The following is a 12,240-nucleotide window of genomic DNA, read 5'->3' on the forward strand; positions in this document are numbered from 1 at the left end:
ATGGCCCTGTCTTCCAGTATGAACAAGCCCGTGGCAATTATATCATTAGATGCAGAAAAGGCCTTTGATCGGGTGAGATGGCGATTCCTGTGGGAAGTACTTAGCACCCTTAAGTTCCCAAGTTCTCTGTTGGGCGGAATTAAAGCTTTATACTCTACTCCCTCTGCTACGGTAAAGGGTATCGGCTTCCAAACTCCCCCTTTTCAAATTTCCAACGGGACTAGACAGGGCTGTCCCCTATCACCCCTCCTTTTCGCACTGGCCATTGAGCCGTTGGCAGAAAAAATCAGACTTGACCCACATATGAGTGGCATCACTCTATGTGGCACTAAACACAACATAGCCTTATTTGCTGACGACATTACCCTGTTTTCGTCAGACCTCGCGACCACCCTACCTAGACTCCTACTTTTAGTCAGGGAATATGGTGCTCACTCTCATTATAAACTTAATATCTCTAAAACTGAGATTTACACTCAAGGCCTTCAGAACTCGTATATTGCCCCCTTAAAGATTAAATACCCGTATAAATGGTCGGAATCTTCAGTGACCCACTTGGGAGTTAGACTGTCCAACGACTTCCCTCGGGTTATCAGGGACAACTACCTCCCCCTACTGTCAGACCTTCGTTCCCTCAATGAGAAGTGGAACCTCTCCCAAGTCTCTTGGCTTGGAAGGATCGCTGCCCTAAAAATGTCCTTCCTTCCTCGACTCACATATTTATTCCGTTGTCTGCCAATCAAAGTTCCCAGGCATATCCTACTACAGTTTCAGAGTGAGGTTACTAAGCACATCTGGCAGGGTAAACCCCCAAGGGTGGCGCAGAGAATCTTACAGTTGCCTCGGTCACAGGGAGGTCTGGGCTCTCCCTCGATAGTAAAATACTATGAGGGAGCCATGCTCACCCATGTCTCTCAATGGGGAGCTTCACAGTCTTCTTCTAAATGGAAGTCTATTGAGCAGGCCTCTTTGCCCTTCAACCTAACCCTACGTGACCTGATCTGGATGCCTGCACACTGTCGCAGGGACTTGTTCCTAATAAATCCTATCATTCGGGAATGCCTGCAATTCTGGGATAAAATCCGCCACTCCACACAGGTTGCTCCCCACCCCTCTCCTATAGCCTCCTTGCCTGGCCTATTAGTGGGACTACAGGATGCCCATCCATCCAAATGGTCCCAGTTAGGAATACTGACGGTTTCGGATCTTTGGCTTCCGACACCGGAATGTGGATTTAAGTCTGATTCACAGCTCGGAGCAGACGGAGCATTACCCCACATTCTGAAATTTGAATATCTTAGAGTTAAAAACTTCTTGATTTCCTGGGGCTTTAAGCCTCAGTCAAATCGGCCCTTAACCTTGTGGGAGTCCACCTGGAAACAGGGTGAGAGGCTCCACAGTCCCCTCTCCAGGCATTACACTCTGTTGAACTCTGAACCATCCTCAGACCTGGCCCCACATCTAGTAAAGTGGGGATCCTTGCTGAACAGAACTTTTACAGCAACCGATTGGGAACAGGCGCTTGAACGAACTAAAAAAACAATACATTGCATCACCCTTTTTGAAACTTTTTATAAGCTGGTGGCCCACTGGTACTATGTGCCCACCAGGTTAGCTAAAATATATCCTGGCACATCCCCGTACTGTTGGAGAGATTGTGGTCAGAGAGGGGACTCCCTACACATCTGGTGGGAATGTCCCAAAATACGCCCCCTGTGGCTTAAATGTTTCAGAGTCCTTCCCAAATTAGGAATTTCCCTACATAATTCTCCTGCAGTAGCCCTTCTACACATAGGCACTCACTCCATTCCCAAACATCATGCTTGCATAAGTATCTATCTATTCATGTCCATCAAACACCTGATAGCCTCTGACTGGAAGTCAGAATCCCCCCCCAGCTGGACGAGAGTCTGCTCCTATATGGCCTACTTATACACCATGGAAAAAAGCATATTCTACAATCTAGGTAACTCCGACCTATTTGAGCTTATTTGGGCAGACTGGCAAGTTATTTACGACACAACTTGGAGACCTAATGTTCTCTCTCCTTCTTAGCCCTTCTGGACGGATTGGGGAGCTTGACCTAGAGATAGACCTCTCCAGAATTAATCTCCTCCCTCTCGACGTGACCACTCTAGATTAATAATAGACTCCCCAAACCCTCTGCTTCTCCTACACCCTTATTACTTCTATTCTTTTATCCCCCCTTCTTTTCCGCCCGGGTGGGAACTACTTAGTTCTCCCCCATCTGTTTTACAAAACCTCATTATATGTTTTAAACTAACCATCGTACATGCGGAATTCTTGTATACCACTCATTATACATCTCAAAAAGTGTGCTTACAGACCAGTTAGAGGATGTTATGAGTCCTTGAATTCCTAATCTTGTTTATGTTCTGTTCCCTTCTTTCATTGTATGCATATTATTATTTGTAAGATTGACAAACTAAATAAAGCTCTTTTGAAAACAAACAAAAAAAAAAAAACAAAAAAAAAAAAAAAAAAACTAGAAATTTCTTGCTAATAGTTGGTCATTCATGGTGCCTACTTAAGACTAATAGTTAAAAGTTAATCAGCCCTCGGATTGTAAGGGCTTAGCATACTTTAGATATTCACAAGTGGGCCCATGCTGATCTATATATTTATAAGCACAAAAACAATTATTTATTTAAATTTTCTTTCCGCTACTACTGTGTGAATGTTGGTTCCTAGTTGCATTAATAAAGACTTAAAGGTATGAATGTTATGGAACTTTTTAAATATATAGTGTAATCTTTATCTGAATCCATTATTTGGAGTTCATATGATATATAATTTGTGGTAATCTCTGCTGTGAATCCTATTGTATTCCTCATACAATTAGTTTTTCTAGTTGTTTAGTTATATTTGAGGCTTATATAGGGGGTGTCTACAAGCAAATTATATCTATATCCATATACACTGGTTTTCTGCTTTGTATTTATTTATCTTCACTGCAGGAATTATACCCTCTGATATCAGAACTTTGTTTTACAATACCAGTATTTTCTCATTTTACGTATACATACGGACAGTAACTGTGAACTGTACTTTTTATATATATATATAAATATATATATATATATATATATATATATATATATATATATATATATATATATACTGTATATATATATATATATATATATATATATATATATATATATATATATACTGTATATATGAATGTGTGCACATATGAATATATGTTTTTATTAATGTATTTACAGACATAAATGCACATCTAAACACAAAAAAAATATGTATACATTTAGGGGCCGATTTATCAATGTCTGATGGACATGATATGCTGAAGTGTATCATGTCCGCCAGACATTGCTGAATGCCAACAGCATACACTGTCTGCATTTAACATTGCACAAGCAGTTCTGGTGAACTGTTTGTGCAATGCCGCCCCCTGCAGATTTGCGGCTTATAGCAGGGGGTGTCAATCAACCCAATTGTATGCAAGCTGGCGGATTAATGTCCGCACCCTCAGAGGCGGCGGATGTGTCAAGGAGCAGCGGTCTTAAGACTGCTGCTTCTTAACTCCTGTTTCCGGCGAAACAGGGATATTTGGAACCATTCGGGCCAGAATAAATCGGCCCAATATATATATATATGCATTGGAGCCCTTTGCAGTCAAGTAGATGTAAACATGAATAAACATATTTATGCAATATTCATATTTAATACAGTGTATTTCAGCACATAGCAGAATATGTTCTATGTATTTTTAAATAGACATTCCTAAATATCTGTATATATTTATGCTTATATATAATTACCGACCTCTGATGAAGCGCATGTGCGCATGCGCGAAACGCGTCAGGTGTATTCTAGGTTACACACCTTACTATGAGCAACATTGCTGAATAAAAACCTTTTTTTGCACAAGTTCCACGAGTCCGGAGTTCCTGTTTCTTCCTCCTTTGGATGTATTGAGTCTTATATAATTATATAGATATATAGGTATAGATATATATTTTACCAAAAAAACATTATATATATCCTCTTCCTTTTGTCCATTTAATTTCTTTCTTGTTCTCTTCTCACAATGGGGTTTGTCTTTGTTCTCTTGCCTATCTTTTTTCTTTTTTCATTTTTCTCTTGTTTCTTTTGTTTCTTCACTATGAGGGGGTGGTCTTTGCTCTCTTTTTCTTTTTTCTTTTTCTCTTTCTTTTTCTCTTTCTCTCTCTCTCTCTCTCTCTCTCTCTCTCTTTCTCTATTTTTCTCTTTTTTTTTCTCTTTCTTTTTCTCCGCTTGTGTTGTTTCTTTTCATTTTATTTATTGATTTATTTATTTTTTAATATGTTTAAATATTTTATTTTATTTTATTTCTTATTGTCATTATTGTTTTTTATTATTTTTATTTTTTGTATTTATATTTTTTATATTTTTTGTATTTGTATGTTTATTTTATTATATTTATTTTAATTTCATTTTATTTTTATTATTATATTTATTATTTTATTTCCATTTATTTCTATTTATTTTTATGTGTTTTGCTTACTTTATTTCATTTTATTTTATTTTATTTGTCTACATTTTGTTGTTGATGGCTTTTTGAACATTACTTTGGTGTTTTCTTAGAGGTTATTAGGATTGCAAATATAGTGGCTTTATTTATGGATTCAACTAGGTTTCAATATAAATAGCTGCATTAATAACATGTGCCACTTGGAGACACTTTGACTTAGTATAGTATTCATTCCTTTATTGGGCTGCGCAGGGTTGAGATTTACATATGTATCGTTAGTAAGGGCAGTTTCTTTACCGGATCCAGTCCAATAGTGGGTAGTGTCACTATGGCAACCTGGTATTTAACACAGCGTGTAGCCGCATTATGTCATCACACAGAGTCGGGTGTGTGCGTCTCAGATGTCCGTCGGGCGGCCACGCTGTTAGTCCAGGTATGTGGTATATACGTTATGATCACATTGGTAAAATGGCAGGTTATGTGTGATCTACCTTAAGTAAACAAGTGAGTGAGTTACTGTTGCGCTACACTGAGTTTAACATTTCTTTGATTGGTGTATGAGCCTCAGGCAGTATCAGTAGCCGCATTGTCTTATTTTATTTTATTTTATTTTGTTATAAGAGGCACTATGAATACTCTGCCCACATTATGCATTAATAACAGTATTGTTTTATCTTCTCAGAAGTGGCAATTATGAATGGTCTTATAACTCTGCCCATATTAGCATTTGATAGGGATATTCTTGATACCAGGTTGTTTAATCAGAATTTATATTCATGTTATCCAGGGGGCTGACAATGTGTATATATTTCTACTGTGCACACTATGGTATAGTCACTAATACACTTTTATATAGATACAACACATGTGTTAGGGGACACACAGGTATTTATTTCACTTATTTTGTGAGTAGGAGAATCTATGCTCTATTCTCCTTATATTTCTAATACACCAGCATGATACACTTATCATTACACCTGACTGTCTTGTTTACTCCATATGGCTATATGTTTATGCTGTTTTTTCAATATAAGTTTGTTCACATGTGTTCTTAGATGTTTTTGCTTAATTGATTTTTATATGTTCAATTGTGGGTAATTTATATTTTCTGTAATAACAGTAGTTGCAACTATTTGCATGATTGACACTGATCACATGATTAGAATGTTGTTGAGGATCACCATGGCAACTGCTTTGGCGCAATTTTTACTGGGAGGGGTATGTTCAGTCACTTGCAGTTTATTCTTTGTCTGAGGAAGGGGAGTGTGTCCCCGAAACGCCACGCTTACTAAAGTTTTTTTGATGAAAAGACCAGTGAGTGCCTTCCTCCACCGTGTGTATATATATATATATATATATATATATATAAATATGTATTTATGAATTAAAAAAAAACACATTCTGCTATATGAAGAACATTGTAATGTGAAATATTAATATTTTCATGTCAGGTTAGCACACTTGAGAAAATGCGATCAGGTTTGCGTGCGAGTAGGGTGAACACCATACTCGCGACCTGATCGCATTTTCTCAAGTGCGCTAACACGTTGATGCAGTTGGGTTAGCTTTTTACTTTCAACTTGTAATACACACGCTATCCGATGCATGCAAATAGCTTACTTCTAGCTGATTTAACACACGAGTGGGAGCACAAAATACCGCTCCACTCATAATCTAGCCCTGAGTCAGATAATAAAATGTTCATAGTGCTGTAGCTTTATTATCCGAAGGTTAAACACTTTCCTTCCTCCTACACCTTTAATACTCAGTGAGAGTATAGTTAAACATAACTGATTTAATGATGTGGATATAAATACAGTAAATGCTTTTCTTATACTGTTACATAGTTTAGTGTAACTTATAATTTTCATCAGGCATTAATTGAGTCTCTCTGCTGTTAAATGTCACAGGAACAAAAAAATAAAAATCAAACCTGCCTGAATAGAGAATTGTATTTGCAGCAATGACAAAGGCATACACTAAAATTATAAAGAATGTTAACATTGCTATTGATGCAGTTACTTAATGTAAACTCATTATATTCAAGGCTTTTCAGATTTTTTTTCACCAGCTGTGCTCAAAACTGATACGAGGTAAATATTTTTTAAGGAGTAATTATAAATTAATTGGTCTATAAATTCAGAATCAATATAGCAACCATGATTGCTGATAAAGGCTATTTTACAAGTGGTGCGCTAAATTTGTGCATAATGATCAAAATGTATTAAGAAAACACAGGAATCAATAGGAAGACATTTAGCAAGTGTGATATCAAATTTATATTTTGATTATATTTTGCTTATAAAAGCATGGCAGGACCTCAAATACCTAAAACATGAAGTGCAAATAAGCCTGTCTAGCTTTGGTCACCAATAAAACTTCTATCCTTTTAGAGAGTCCATCCAATCTATTTCTGGGATACCTGAAAGATACACAATCTGATTGAACACATCCTAGTGTAGAGACCATTGCCCAGGATGTAGGGACTGACGACTTTGAAAATCTGCTTCCTAGTTGTTCACTCCTGGAATATGAACTGCAGAGACTAGATATGAATTTACTTCTGCCCATGAGAGAATTTGAGTCACTTCCCTCATGACTAGGGAACTGTGGATTCCCCCCGATGATTGATATAAGCCACTGCTGTGAAATTATCTGATTGAAAGTGGAGATTAGACTCCCTTTTCAAGAGAGGCCAAGTTTGAAGATATCTGAAAATTGCAGTTTCTAGAATATTTATTGTCAACCTAACCTCCCGAGGAGCCCAAACCCCTTGATCTCTCAGAGACCCCCAAACAGCTCACCAACTTGAAAGACATGGATCTGTGGTTATCACAATCCAGGTATTACGAGCTAAAGAAGTCCCCTGAATAATGAACTGATGATCCAACATCCATGTCAGAAACTGAATTGTTCTGGGATCCAGAAAAATCTTTTGAGATAGCTGAGTATGATCCCTGAACCACTGAGGAAGCATACAAAGCTGAAGAGGTCTCATGTGAAATCGAGCAAATGGAATCGCATCTGAAGCTGCAAATATGAGACACAGTATTTCCATACAAAGCAGGGGGAAAATAATAAGACTGAAGGTTCAGATAGACTGACATCAATTTAAACCTTCTCATGGATACTGAATGTATGTGAAACCCCAAAAAAGTAACCGTTGTCTGAGGCACCAAAGAACCCTTTGGAAAATTGATTTTCGAACCATGCTGTTGAAGAAACAATAGCACTCTGTTGGTGTGAGATTCTGCTAAAAGAAAAGATGGAGCTTGAACCAAGATACCATCCTAGTAAGAAAACACTGAAACACCCTTAGATCTAGGCTGACCATATTGCCGCTTTAAGAAGGGAAACATATGAAAAATACATATGTCAGGGTTCTTATACATAACATTTCTGAAAACAGCCCTGAAAACAGCCCTGACATATGTATTTTTCATATGTGTCCCTTTTTAAAGTGGCAATATGGTCACCCTACTTAGATCTGATCACAGACAATAGGGCACCAAGAACCTTTTTTAGCCAGAGGAAATGGTACAACAACAAACTGAAAAGGTTTATCTTGAATGGCAATCTTCAGAAACAATGTTCCCTGTGAATTGGAACATCCAGATATGCATCCTCTAAATCTATTGTAGACATAAACTGGCCTTATTGAACAAAAGTTTTCATTTTTCACTTGTTCAGAGCTTTCAGATCCAGAACTGGTCTGAAAGTACCTTCCTTATTTGAAACAATGAAGAGATTTGAATAAAATCCCATTGACTGTTCCTGCAAAGGAACTGGAGCAATCACTCCCATAGTTTCCAGTTATGAAACTGACTGAATATAGGATTTTGCCTATAAGGGATTCCTTGGGACATTGGGAGGCCTTGTTCTAAAACCTATCTGATAAATCTGGGAAACTATATTCAGAACCCAGTGATCTTGAACAGACTGAAACCGAGCTTCCTGAAAAGCTCAAGCTTTCCCCTTGGATTTTTTGTTCCTGGGAAGAAGAGCCCCTTTACCTCCAGTAAAAGTAGAAATGATAGAATCTAAATCAGAAGCAACTACTTTCCTTGAAAAGAAAGAGTTAAAAGTATGGATTTAGACACTATGGCCCCTATTTATCAAGCCGTCAACCGCAAATACGCTGGAATTCCGCAGCGTAATTGTGGAGAGCCTGATTCCCCTTATTTATCAAACCCTACAAACCAGCAAAAGTAGAATTTTGTGACGTAACATACGATCTGCCGGTCAAAGTCCGACACAGATCGATGCTTATGTCATTACAGATGTTCTGAATGCAAATTCGGCTTTATCTGACTACTTTTGCTAGTTAACAAATTTCTACCAGGTACGCTCGGCACTATTCCGGCCCAGCCAGCATACCTGGTTTTCAATCCGCCGCCCTGGAGGCGGCGGATGCCATAGGAATCAATGGGATTCTGAAAGCAGCGAAAGCTCATGTTCGCTGCTGCCCGATATCCCATTGATTCCTATGGGAGAATAAAAGTTATGTTTACACCTAACACCCTAACATGTACCCCGAGTCTAAACACCCCTAATCTGCTGCCCCTACACCGCCGCCACCTACATTATACTTATTAACCCCTAAACCGCCGCTCCCGGACCCTGCCGCAATGAAATAAACTTATTAACACCTAATCTGCCGCCCCCGACACCGCCACCATCTACATTATACTTATTAACCCCATAATCTGCCCCCCCCCCTACAGCGCCGCCACCTACATTATGTTATTAACCCCTAATCTGCTGTCCTCTACACCGCCGCAACCTAAATTTTGTTATTAACCCCTAATCTGCCGTCCCCAACGTCGCCGCCACTATATTAAATTTATTAACCCCTAAACCTAAGTCTAACCCTAACACCCCCTAACTTAAATCTAATTTAAATAAATATAAATAAAATTACTATCATTAACTACATTATTACTATTTAAAGGGACAGTCAAGTATAAATTAAACTTTCTTTATTCAGATAGGACTTTTAATTTGAATTGACTTTCCAATTTACTTTTATCATCAAATTTGCTTTTTTCTCTTGGTATTCTTAGTTTAAACTAAACATAGGTAGGCTCATATGGTAATTTCTAAGCCTTTGAGGGCTGCCTCTTAACACATGCTTTTTAAATCTCTTTTCAACACAAAGAGACAGAAAGTACACGTGGGCTATATAGAAAACACTTTGTTCAGGCACAGAAAGTTATTTAAGATCTAGCACAATACAATGCTAAATTTAAGACAATAGATAATAAACAGTCACAGTCATGTGATCAGGGGGCTGGAAGAAGGTTCCTAGATACAAGGTAATCACAAAGGTAAAAAGTACATTAATATAACTGTGTTGGTTATGCAAAACTGGGGAATGAGTAATAAAGGGATTATCTATCTTTTAAAACAATAACAATTCTATGGTTGACTGTCCCTTTAAAACTAAATACTTGCCTATAAAATAAACCCTAAGATAGCTACAATATAAATAATAGTTATATTGTAGCTAGCTTAGGGTTTATTTTTATTTTGCAGGCAAGTTTGTATTTATTTTAACTAGGTAGAATAGTTATTAAATAGTTATTAACTATTTAATAACTACCTAGCTAAAATAAAGACAAAAGTACCTGTAAAATAAAACCTAACCTAAGTTACAATAACACCTAACACTAGACTACAAGTAAATACAATTAAATAAATTACATACAATTAACTAAATTATATACAATTATCTAAAGTACAAAAACAAGCAAACACTAAATTACAGAAAATAAAAAACAAATTACAGAAATTTAAACTAATTACACCTAATCTAATAGCCCTATCAAAATAAAAAGCCCCCCCCCCAAAAAAAAACAAAAACCCTAGCCTAAACTAAACTACCAATAGCCCTTAAAAGGGCCTTTTGCGGGGCATTGCCCCAAAGTAATCAGCTCTTTTACCTGATTGCATCAGCCAATAGGATTTTTTTCTACCTTAATTCTGATTGGCTGATAGAATTCTATCAGCCAATCGGAATCTAAGGGACGCCATCTTGGATGACGTCACTTAAAGGAACCTTCATTCGTCGGGTAGTTGTCGGCTGAAGAGGATGCTCCGCGTCGGATGTCTTGAAGATGGACCCACTCCGCGCCGGAAGGATGAAGATAGAAGATGCAGTCTGGATGAAGACTTCTGCAGTCTGGAGGACAACTTCTGCCCGGCTTGGATGAAGACTTCTACCGGTAAGTCGATCTTCAGGGGGTTAGTGTTAGGTTTTTTTAAGGGTGTATTGGGTGGGTTTTATTTTTAGGTTAGGGCCTGCAAAGGAGCTAACTGCCTTTTTAAGGGCAATGCCCATCCAAATGCCCTTAAAAGGGCAATGGGGAGCTTAGGTTTTTTTAGTTAGTATTTTTTTGGGGGGGTTGGTTGTGTGGGTGGTGGGTTTTACTGTTGAGGGGGTTGTTTGTATTTTTTTTTACAGGTAAAAGAACTTATTACTTTGGGGCATTGTCCCGCAAAAGGCCCTTTTAAGGGCTATTGGTAGTTTAGGCTAGGGTTTTTTTATTTTTTGGGGGGGCTTTTTTATTTTGATAGAGCTATTATATTAGGTGTAATTAGTTTAAATTTCTGTAATTTGTTTATTATTTTCTGTAATTTAGTGGGGGGGGGTTGTACTTTAGATAATTATATATAATTTAGTTAATTGTATGTAATTTATATAATTGTATTTAATTGTAGTGTAGTGTTAGGTGTAATTGTAACTTAGGTTAGGTTTTATTTTACAGTTACTTTTCTATTTATTTTAGCTAGGTAGTTATTAAATAGTAATAACTATTTAATAACTATTCTACCTAGTTAAAATAAATACAAACTTGCCTGTAAAATAAAAATAAACCCTAAGCTAGATACAATGTAACTATTAGTTATATTGTATCTAGCTTAGGGTTTATTTTATAGGTAAGTATTTAGTTTTAAATATGAATAATGTAGTTAATGATAGTAATTTTATTTATATTTATTTAAATTATATTTAAGTTAGGGGGTATTAGGGTTAGGGTTCGACTTAGGCTTAGGGGTTAATAAATTTAATATAGTGGTGGCGACGTTGGGGACGGCAGATTAGGGTTTAATAAGTGTTATGTAGGTGGTGGAGGTGTAGGGGGGGGCAGATTAGGGGTTAATAACATAATGTAGGTGGCAGTGGTGTAGGGGGCGGCAGATTAGGGGTTAATAAGTATAATGTAGGTGGTGGTGGGCTCCGGGAGCGGCGGTTTAGGGGTTAATAACTTTATTTAGTTGCGGCAGGGTCTGGGAGCGGCAGGATAGGGGTTAAACATTTTAGTATAGTGTGGGTGTTTAGTGACAGTATACCAATAAGCTGGGAAAAAGCCGAAGAGCAGCGAGATCGATGACCGTTAACAACAGTCCGCTGCTCATCGCCCCGTACTTGGTGCGTGGCTTTTTGACAGCTTTTTTGGTAACTTTGGAGAACGTATCCAGGTCCGCGGCAGTGATGTTAGGCGATCTTAGGCAAGCGTATTGGTGCCGGTGAATGCAAGTAAGTTGACGGGTTGATAAATAGGGGCCAATATCAGCAGAGCAGGACTTTAGCAGTTTTTTCTAGAAGAATAGCTTAAGACATGTTTTTAACATTAATTTTAATAATGTTAAATACAGCATCACAAATAAAGGTATTAGCACTTTTAAGCAATCCTTTAAACACAAGTCCCATAAATAAGCTAGAGAAGATACCTCAGCTT

Source organism: Bombina bombina, chromosome 3 (genome assembly GCF_027579735.1).
Source record: "Bombina bombina isolate aBomBom1 chromosome 3, aBomBom1.pri, whole genome shotgun sequence".
Lineage (NCBI taxonomy): Eukaryota > Metazoa > Chordata > Amphibia > Anura > Bombinatoridae > Bombina > Bombina bombina.